The following is an 11,605-nucleotide window of genomic DNA, read 5'->3' on the forward strand; positions in this document are numbered from 1 at the left end:
GGCCATTTAATAAATAGAGGATATCTATATTGTGTGATTTGATATTGGCTTTATCCAACGAGTTGAAATGGTGTATATATTCGCGAGGCTTGCCGAGCGAATATACACCATTTCAACGAGCTGGATAAAGCTCATATCAAATCACACAATTATAGATGTTCTATTTATCTCATACAACTTTCGTTTTAACAAAACTTTGAGACTTCCCCTGCAAAACTACATGAATGATTGCAAATTCAAATGGACGTATAACTTGATGGTAACGGGATGTTTCGCGCCGATGCATGGTTCGCACCGCGATGTTTCGCGCCTATTCTGTTTCGCGCTGAGATGGTTCGCACCGCGATGTTTCGCTCCCAGAACAACATAAAATGTATGTTATTTATTTCGTTCGTTTTGAAAAAGAATTAAAAATAATAAATTATAATATCTGTGAATATTGATGTAAGTATCGAAATTTTGTAGAATATTAGTTTATATTTTTATTGTAGAAGTTACTTGAAGTACTAAGTCTAATTGTATATTATCTTTACACTCTGATAATTATGTTTATAGTAGTTACTTTAGAATACCGCCATCTAATTAAGTAATTCTTTTATTATTGCCGGCTTGGGGGAACCTATCAACGTACATTTGCTGGCTTGGAGAACCTATCAACTAAAATTTGGATAACAGCATTTCAAATTAAAAAAATGAAAAATCTTATTTCATGTAAAATTCACTGAAACTTCAATTTTGAATATTTAAGAATATATTAACTTCAGATCTGTGTCTACATGGTCTATGCACCTATAAAAAAAGTTGGTGATCTAGATTGTATAAATCAAATATCCCTTTTGCATAAGCATAAATTCTTTCAAATTTTATTTCACCATTTCTATGCTACTACATGTGCGCAGTTTGTCTGCCCCCTTTTTTTTGTCCATGTATATTTGAATAGTTTCCCACAAAAATACTTTAATTTCGGTTTTTAAACTATAGAGCCTGATCTCATGAATTTTGAAACATATATATTGACATGAAAGTACAATATTTTATTGGTTTGTTTCAGTGAAAACAATTAGGTTTTTGAATGTCATAAATTGTTTTCTGACTCATGTGATGTATTAAATTAATATAGGAAATAAGAAAATATGTTTAACTCATCCTGGTGAATTATTCTATACACACGCAGATAATTGCTGTAATGAAATAATTCATTCACCTTTTGATCTCCAACTAATTATGATTAAATAGTTGAACACACACGCTCAGCAAACGGGCACAATATTAACATTTACGATCCGTTACCTGTGGCACCGCATACATATTATAAAGTCATGATTTTGAGCATACAACACATATTTATATCTAAGATTTAATAAGTGATCTTAATTTATTACAAAATAAGTGAAATATCAAAAAAAAAAAGAGGGGAGATGTTTCGCACCGAAATCGGCGCGAATCATCCCAGCGCGAACCATCTCAGTGCGAAACAGAATCGGCGCGAAACATCCCGGATTCAACTTGATGACGTAGCACCGTTGATGAACTGACATGCTTCGAAAGAAAGTAGATCGTGTTCAACTTCAAAAATCTTTGTTATCTGCGTCTTAGAAAACATTATGAGACAATTGCTGGATCTTTACATCAAACGAACTTCCAACTGAAAGTTGTAAGGACCACGGGATCGTGAAAATTAACTATTTGTTCAGTGGCACTACAAAACGTGCTAGGCAAGGCTTTGTAGATTCATTGTTGATCCATGGTAAGTTACACCTACATTACATGTACTAGGTAGGCATACGTTGTTTAATATAAGAAAGCATTATTGAAGATGTTACAGGAATCTTATAACAACAATCTAACTGCTAGTCTTTACCTTTTCCGAAAACGATTTAAGGGAGGGGGGGGGGGTGTAACATATGCCTTCAAGTAACCAATACAGGTTCTTGATAAAATAAGACACTTCTTTGACATATACGAGTCTTTTTCTTGCTTTTAACGATATTACTGCCCTTTAACATTCATTTTATAAGGGCAATAATTTTCACAAAAAAGGTTTCAATAAAATAAAATCTTGAAGCTAGGGATCGTGTCAAAACCGGAAGTGCTATTGATAAAGCATCCACCCATTGATAAAGCATAAGTTTATCCAACGGCCTGTATCATTCATACGTATGAGATAAATTATCAAATACATAATTATGTTGAATGATACCTCCTATTCCAAAATTGTGAATGACATTGCCCCGGGGTCATGGGGTTCTGGTATTAAGACAGGGCTCTATACATTATGTTGTGAAAATGCATAAATTCTTTAAAATCCTCTTCTCTGCTCCTGGTTATTAAGTAAACTTTCCAAGTTCATAGTAATGTTAATTAAGACTGCCTCTTCCAAAATTGTGAATTTCATGGTCCCAAGGTTAGGGGTACTTAGATTCTTAGATTCTAGGACAGGACTGTATAGATTATATAGTGAAAATACATTAATTCCTTAAAAAGCATCTCCTCTGCTCCTGAGTATTAAACCAGTGATGATAGGTAAGGATGACTCTTTCAGAATTGTGAATTACGGGGCCTCTGGCTCAGGGGTTTTGGTGTTAGGGCGGGGCTCTAATGATTATATATTGAAATTGCATGAATTCTTTGAAAATCTTTTCCTTTGCTCCCGGGTATTATGCCAATGATCTAAATATATATTAATGATAATGAAAGGGGCCTCTTCCAAAATCGTTATAGGGCCCCATAGTCAGGGTACTTGGGGTGGGTATTGGGGGTACATAGTCTAAAAATAAATTAGTGCTTTGAAATCTTTTTGGAATAAACCATTAATTAATTGTTTTATATCAAAATAAAATTTATGACAAAATTTTCAGAATTTTGAAACATGTGCCCTAGGGCCAGTGGTTCCTGCGGGGTGGAGTGTACAATTGGTTATAAAGGGGAATGCATTTTCTCTCTGTTATTCTGATCTACCTCTGGATATTAAGTAACCAAAGTAAGCTAGCTAAGTGTATTGTTATGATACGCAATGGTTATTCTTTAAGATTGTGAATTTCATGGCCTTTGGTTTAAAACACGACACTAAAGACTCATGGCAATATTGATATTGACCTCAGACACAGATAATAATAGCAACCTCGCAGGCTTGGTCGCTATCACTTTCTGTGTCTTCGGTCAATATCAATTGCCATGAGTGTACAAATTAATACAGTTGCTAAGTGTGAATAATGTAAAAGAATTATGTAATTTAGGGAAGTATATCTATAAAGCCCTCGCGCTTAGAAATGATTTAATCATATAAATAGTGTCCCATTTGCTGATTTGTGACTATATATGTAACTGCTATATTACATGTTCTTTGCATTAATCTCATGTCATTCTCCATATTAATTGTGAATACGAGTTTGTATGTTCATATTAACTGTAAAGATTGTTAATACGAGTTTGTATGTTCATATGTGCATGTTTCATAAGGATTTACAACGTATGTATTTTGCAAATAAGAAATTGAAAAAAAATGAGTACTTATAATCACATATCGACCTACACTAAATTCTATAGTTGTAAAATACAAATCTTAATTTTATTTATTGATTCCATGTGTTTTGATTGGACGAGAACAATTTCAAGAAAAATTTTACACATCGATGAATTTTTCAATCAGAACTACTTTCTTGACCAAGCTTCTATGCTGTAAAAACAAGAAAACAGATTCTTCTAGATAGCAAGACATAGTTGGGCCAACGTTGACCCAATTTTTTTCCCAACGTTGGCCCACTGTTGGTAACCTTACATTGGCCCACGGTAATTTTGCTCATCGGCCCAACGTTGACTCCATACATGTCCAAGAACAAATTTGATGTCGATATCGATCGTGATCTTCACTATTAATTGGAAATATCTGGTGCAATATTTGAGACTCTCTATTATGTCGATGTCGTCGATATCGACAATATCATGACGATATCGTATCGATATCGATCCTATTCGCACAATTTATTTTCACAGTGAGGTATAACATAATTTTACAAAGTCACAAGTGAAGTCAAAATTGATTCATAATTGGCATGAATATTAAAATAAATTATGATTAAGAACGTATTAGGGTTGTTATTGTTTTAGATTAGATTTAGAGTAAGATGTTGAGTAAGGGTGACAATTCTTAATAATGTTTTAACAATGAGGATTCGATATCGATAGGATATCGTCGATATCGACGATATTGACAGTAAGGTAAACTTATTAAACACAGAAGTGATCTAAAAATAAAGTTTTTGTATTAGGGTGAAGGTTGGTAAAGTAATATCTTTTAATAATCATGATTCGATATCGATACAATATCATCGATATCGACGATATCGATGGCAGGTAAAATCTTCGTAAAAGTAAAGTAATTAAACATAAACACATTCAAAGTAACAGGGAGTGTATTAACCAAGGGCTGAGCAAACATGATTCGATATCAAAGCGATATCGTCGATATCGACGATATCGACCCTTCAGGGAAAGATTTATAAAGAAAGTTTTAAGAAACAGTTGTTAAAACACAATGCTAAAGATTGACAACACAATTTTTGGAACAACCATGATTCGATATCGGCACGATATCGAGGATATTGACAGTAAGGAAATAGTCTTAAAACAGGAAGTATTGTAATAAACACACGAAAATAGAGAAATATAATAGAAAACTAAAAAAAAAAGTAATGTGTCGATATCGTAACTACGTCGTGTCTTGGACATAACTCCAACGTTGGTCCAACATGTTGGCATATTGTTGGGCCAACGTAGGTATAATTGTATGACAACTAACAGCCAACCTTAATAACTGGTTGGTTAGGTTGGCCCAACGTTGGCCCTTTGTTGAAATGTCAGATAGCATATTGTTGGGCCAATGTAGTTTTTACATAGAAACATTTGCAATTATTTAACTGATTCTTTACATAAACCTATTTTATGACTGTTTAAAATAATTAATACACAATTCAATCTGCATTCATAATGCATACATGGACATGTTCAATGAAAACATTACTACTGTGATAATATTTTATATACATAAATTCAATCATAGTTTACAAAATAAATTTTAAAATAGACAACAGAGGAAAATTATGAAAAATTATCAATTAAAAGTTCTTAATCAGGACTCACTTCCTTTATTATAGTCCTTTTGTTGTATTCCCGCTCTTTTTCTGTCCCTTCGTCGCCTCCCGTTTTCTTCATCTTGATCTTTGTCATACGGACTCATACTTTATACACTTCTTTATGCATGGTATTCTATTTCATTGTTATTTACATGTACCGCCACAACATTTGTTTTCCTTGCAGTCTCTGGCTGAATTTTTTGTTATAATCGTGTCTGTAATAGACAGTTAAGAATTAGATAGATAGAAACAACTTAAAAGATGTTATTTAACCTTAACTTACAGTGCTTGTATGCAAAAACATGACAAGAATGAATTCCGAATCAATTTTAACAGTTAACCTGAATAAATGAGAATAAATATACTTACATTGCTTCTAAATGCAGCTGTATAGTAAGTGTATAATCCACAAATTTAAATTTCACTTCTTCTTGCTTGCCCTGCATTATCACCATCTGTGAGCAATTGAATCTGACAGCTCACTACACAGTTTGGTCACGTGATAGCGAACGCCTAACTTTTATTTCAATTTAATTATAAAGCTGTCTCATTTTGATTTATGTGTATGTAGGCTTCATTCACATCCTGTTCCTGAGAACGTATTCAGTCTTCTCTAAATTCTCATGAATGCAACGCAAATGAAAAAAATCTTAATTTTAAGGGTTTTATTTCAAATAAATAATCATGCATGTGCACAATTCAAAAAATATGATAAAACACTCATTGGTGCTGTGATCACTTAAGTTAAAATTTAAAATGTTGAATATATCAGATCTAAACAAAAACAGTCATCCAATTAAAAGCATGGACATAGAATGTCAGCTCAGCAGCTAAAATTGACACCATCTTTAGTTGGCAGTATAATAATTGGGCCAGCGTTGGCCCAATATAAATATCCCATCTCTGAAACACCTAAACAAAAGAACACTTGTGCTAACATCGAGCCAACATACTACAATGTACTACCAAATTGATAAGACATTTTTTGAGGGTGTATTACAAACATTGGGCCAATATACTACTACCCATTTGATAAGACACTTTCTTTAAGGGTGTATAACAAACATTGGGCCAACGTTGGGCCAACATACTACTACCAGTTTGATAAGACACTTTATTAAGGATGTATAACAAACATTTGGCCAACGTTAGGCCAACATACTACTATCAACTTGATAAGACGCTTTCTTTATGGGTGTATAACAAACATCGGGCCAATGTTGGGCCAACATACTACTACCAACTTTAAAACACACTTTCTTTAAAGGTGTATTACAAACATCGGGCCAACGTTGGGCCAACATACTACTACCAACTTTAAAAGACACTTTCTTTAAGAATGTATTACAAACAGTGGGCCAACGTTGGGCCACCATCAACATCCCGCCTTCCTTGGGAAGTAAAGTAAATGGAAGTTGCTAACATTGGACCAACGTTGGGCCAACATAGGAATTCTGTCATGGTCGAGGAGGTTGGCATGGTGACATTGGTCCAACGTTGGCCCAACGTTGTTCCCCCAATGCCAACCATACAACCTTTTGCCTATGTTGGCCCAACATAGTCTTGCTATCTGGGTAATTACAAGAAACTTGAAATTAAAAAAATCAAAACAGGAGATAAACACTACTGACAGACGGGAATATTATGTTTATGTCACTGTCGGATCACGAGTGTGAATATAAAATATCGCTGATAATGCCATCATTTTCTCGACGTTCCATATCAGCTCAGTTGGTATCGTTGTGATAGGGAAAAGAAACGTACCTCAGACTCTTGCCTCATCAGCATCAAATTCATATATTTACATCCTACAGATCCCATATTCTCCCTAAATCTTTGAACGATCCAGAGCAAATCGAGGATGTCGTCGGTCTGCAACTTTCGCTATGACGTTGTCGTTAATATCAACATTGACATGGTCAAGGACGAATTATTCTGTAGAATACGCGTTTTTACAATATTTGTTGACTTAAACAACATTCAATGAGTTTTTATAAGTTTATTTATTGATTGAGTTGACAATTTAAGTTGGATTTTATCGATATTCATCTTGTATACGTTTCTTTACGGCATTAAGAATTCCTACGCCCTACATAATAACGGATTGTATGGCGGCCTCATAGTGAGATAATTTAAATACTTTAAAAAAATTCGTAATTGGAATTTTAAGAATTAAACGTTCTTTTTTCAGAATTTATCGATGTTTAAACTCTGTCTTTTTACTTTTTCCTTCGCACTTTTATTCAGTTTGTAAGTAAAAAGGCAGAGTTTACACATCGATAAATTCTGAAAAAGAACGTTTATCCTAAAATAATATTAGACAATATAAGTTCAATAACCCGATAATATTCACTGGATTTGAGGTTGGGGTCTCATTACGCGTGCAGCGGCATTGTGACGTCACAATCAATACCTCAAACACCGTTGTAAACATTGCTAGCGATAGAAGCAGAGAGCTACGTATTTGAGCAGGAAACATATTATATAAACCTATTGCAGGATTATTTTTAAGCACACAGCAAAACACGGAAACGAAAACACGGAGGTGACAAACTTTCCTCTGAACATTTTTTTAACGGCGGAAGTTCGTTAATGAAAATGGTGTTGTCTGATGATTCAGCCTTCAATATTCAACACCAAATGTGTCCATAATTGTTTTTATATGGTAGATAGCGAAAGGAAATTACCAGTAAATATCACGTTATTAAATATCAATATAGTAAGCTCAAAGAGAATAAACAGTAAGCTTAAATCAAACTGTATAAAACGACATAACATTAAACTGACTAAAAATGGAATTTAACTTTTTTGAACCACAACAAAACATGGTGGTCTTCATTTTACAATATAAATATCCATGCTTGCTGAGAAAGGAAATTTCATAAAAACGCTATTGCGACATACATGATATATAAACAACTTACATTTTACAGGTCAGAGATAGAATAAATGTAGCAGTGCAATCAATGCAGCGGGATCACTCCAGGATGTATTGAAAAACAACTCTTCGTACTTCCTTAAGCAAATTAATAAAATTGCTAAATGCAAGTTTCCGCACTCTAGATGTGGGAAAATGAAGTTATTAACTTAAATTTGCATAAATCTACTTGTTATATCTTCCATATATTCTAAAGTTTACAAATGCATCTCTATAACATAAATGTGTAAGTCAATGTTAACTTACCTAAGCTAAATGCATGTTAATGCAGTTCAGTTAATAGAATGTAGTGATAGTGAATAGACGTGTTTGTATGTATTCATATAAAACATTTCTTGAACACGAATGGATTTAGATTTGATAAAAATCTCTAAGATTACCATAACCTGTAAATTGTATAGTATGTGTGTATATTTTTTTCTGATATATAAGGTCGGATATTTGTTTGAGATTCCTTATTACGTACCGGTATTATACTTCCCATGTTATTTTAAATAAAAACGAAGTCCCATATTCATATGAAGCAAAATTTGTGCAAAATCTTATGCATGAAAAGAAGAAAACACTTGCTGTGACCTTCAATTCAATATTTCTTAGACATATTGTAAATTTAGCAATGGTAATTTTCATTCCTATGTCGATATGATATATTCTGGTGAGCTTGAGATAAAAGATACCACAGAGTCTGATACATATCTTTCATACTTGGACATTTTACTTGAAAAAGACGTTAATGGTAATCTAAAAACCAAGCTCTATGATAAACGTGATGACTTTAACTTTTCTATCGTCAATTTCCCTTACTTATGCAGCAATACTATATACCTTCATCACCTGCATACGGAGTTTATGTATCTCAGTTGATTCGATACGCAAGAGCATGCTCTATGTATGAACAATTTCTAAAACGAGGTATATTATTGACAGCAAGTTGATAAAACAAGAATATCAACAGTCTCGTTTAAACTCATCATTTCGTAAGTTCTATGGTCGATACCATGACCTTGTCCACAAATACAATTTATCATAAAGTAAAATGCTAACTGATGTGTTTCAAACTAATTTTTAGTCCATTTTTATACACTGAATTGACGACAGATTTTTCCGTTATTTACCGAATGACAAGGAGCACACGGCGGGTGTGAACGGTCAGCAGGGGCTGCTCACTCCTCCACGGCATCTGTCTTTAAGTCTTTTTAACTTTTTTATAGTAATTGCCAGGTAATTATCTAAAGACTGAATTGTTGACGGATTTTCCAGTTTCTTTGAGCCGGACAAGAAGTATACGACAGGCATGACTGGTCGACAGTCGATGCCTTCTTTTCCATCTGATGATCCCACCTCTGATGTTATAGCGGTCCGTGTTTGCTATGCAACCAATTTTGATTATTTAAATGGAAGTTTGAGCTTGATAACCATCCTCATATTTATTTTACAAAGGAAAGGAAAGAAGAAATTTCAATTTAATTTTTTAATTGTATGAATTTCAATTCAAAGAAGCCCTTGTGACTTTATTTATTGTAACTACATAGGTGCAAGACTTTTAAAGATCAAAAACAAAAGGGAAGGATGGTTTTTGAGAATATAAATTGTAAAACATTGATTCTTTTTACTCTGATTCAATTACGACACATTACATCAAACAATTATTTTAACACGGTAAAATTTTACAAAAAGCATGCGAATTGCCTAGTTTTACCGTTGAACATCTACATTTTCCTATATTTTTTCAGTATTTTTAATAATTATTTTAATTACCTATAGCAAATACTTAAGAATCGTACAGCAGCAACTGCTAAAAAAAGATTTCATTTTGAAAATTTACTGCGCATGCCCGACATGTAGACAACCACAAATTTCTGAGAGGAAAGTTTTTACCTAAAAACTTGAAATCATCGAAAATCAGAAGCCCAAAAAATGCAGCAACTTTAATTAGGATAATGAGTTAAGTATTGTGTGACAACCTATAGAAGAAATATAACGCTAAACATCGGGAAAACCTTCTGTGTATTTTCGGTAAGTCAATGGTATTTACCTGGTGAGTGATACTCATTCTGTTTATGAACATACATTTAACAATGTCGGATATCTCCAAGAAACGGGCACTAGATAAAATGGATAGTACTGACGAGAGTATGGAGCAAGGTGATCAAAGTAATCAGAAACCGGAAGATTTTCAGTTAAGGGATATCATGCAGGGCATTGCAAGTATTCAGACTACTTTGGCGAATTTTATGTTACGGCTCGATGGACAAGGTCGACACTTAGATGAAATTACGAAAGAAATCAGAGCAAAAAATGGCATTCAAGAAAGACTTGAAACTGTTCAAGAGCAGGCTAATGACACAATATACCTTGTGACAGAACTACAGGATAACCAGAAAAAAATGGAACGTGAAATGAACAGACTCAAAGACTATGTAGTTCGTCTTGAATACCGTGTAAATTCACAAAGTAACCAAATAGTTGATCTCAAGGCAAGGTCAATGGAGAATAACATCATTGTTAGTGGTCTGCAGGAAAAAGGCCCCGAGAGGAAGTCACCAGAGAACCTTGCGCAAATTCTAAGAAATGTATTCATATCAGAGATGAACATGGGGGAGACAGCAGTTGATGAATTACAAATACAGAAACTCTTCCGAATGGGAGAATACGATGCTAAACGAAAATTTCCAAGACCAGTTTGTGTGCAATTTGCCGATAAAGCCCAAAAAGACCTTGTTATGAAACACATAAAAGTCCTAAAAGAAAAAAAATCGGACATAAGAATTGCCCAACAACAACCAGAGGAGATACGGGAACGACGAAAACAGCTGTATGAAGTTCAAAGAAAATATGCAGAACGAAATATCGAGACGAAAATGAGGGGGGACAGGCTTATCTTTACCCAGAGTAATTCAATCTACAGAGAGAAAGTGGGATCTCAACTGCAGATGAGGTGTTTTCCAGCGACGCAGTCAAGATTAACGTTAATCCTGGAAAGTCAATTGAGGACAACGGAAACCGGTTTATGGCGCATTCCACCCAAGTCGATTCCTATAAACAGATTAAACGATCATTAGTGGAAATCATGCGTATCGAAACCGTACCCAGCGCGAGCCATAACGTTTATGCTTATCGCTTCACAAGCAGTGATGGGATAATCCATGAAGGATCAAATGATGACGGGGAACATGGTGCGGGAAGGTTACTTTTAAAAATGCTAGCCGAAAACGAAGTTAACAACGTACTGGTGGTTGTCTCTCGATGGCATGGAAACAATATTGGACCTCGTCGATTTTCCCATATCAAAGAAGCAGGTCTTAGTGCCGTAAAAAATTTACCAACTTCAGTTTGAAAACATGAAAAATAAACACAGTATCATCTCTGACTCTAGAACTGTTCTGGTCTTGATCTGAAATTATTTTTTAAATGTGATCTAAAGTTAAAATGTGTAATACATTTTTATTGAATTTTCAAGTATCCCGGATTTCTTTCTTCCAGCCAATAATATTCCGGCAGTTTTTGAAACATACTATTTCCTGTTCTTGCTAGT

At 34.1% G+C, this 11,605-nt stretch overlaps 1 protein-coding gene and 1 pseudogene across 1 annotated transcript in view; one reads left to right on the top strand and one right to left on the bottom strand.

Annotated features, from left to right (window-relative positions):
• LOC134259395 (uncharacterized) overlaps nucleotides 1-8,117 on the bottom strand; it is a 28,082-nt gene extending 19,965 nt beyond the window's left edge. Inside the window, exon 1 of the mRNA XM_062741980.1 lies at nucleotides 8,057-8,117. The gene's annotated coding sequence lies outside the window, so the exon portion shown is untranslated. The remainder of the gene's footprint in view (nucleotides 1-8,056) is intronic.
• Nucleotides 8,118-10,262: 2,145 nt separating this feature from the next.
• On the top strand, nucleotides 10,263-11,539 carry LOC134259401 (uncharacterized; annotated as a pseudogene).
• Nucleotides 11,540-11,605: the final 66 nt, after the last annotated feature.

This window comes from Saccostrea cucullata, unplaced genomic scaffold (assembly GCF_032062105.1).
Source record: "Saccostrea cucullata isolate Sc308-1 unplaced genomic scaffold, CSIRO_AGI_Scuc_v1 ctg5420, whole genome shotgun sequence".
Lineage (NCBI taxonomy): Eukaryota > Metazoa > Mollusca > Bivalvia > Ostreida > Ostreidae > Saccostrea > Saccostrea cuccullata.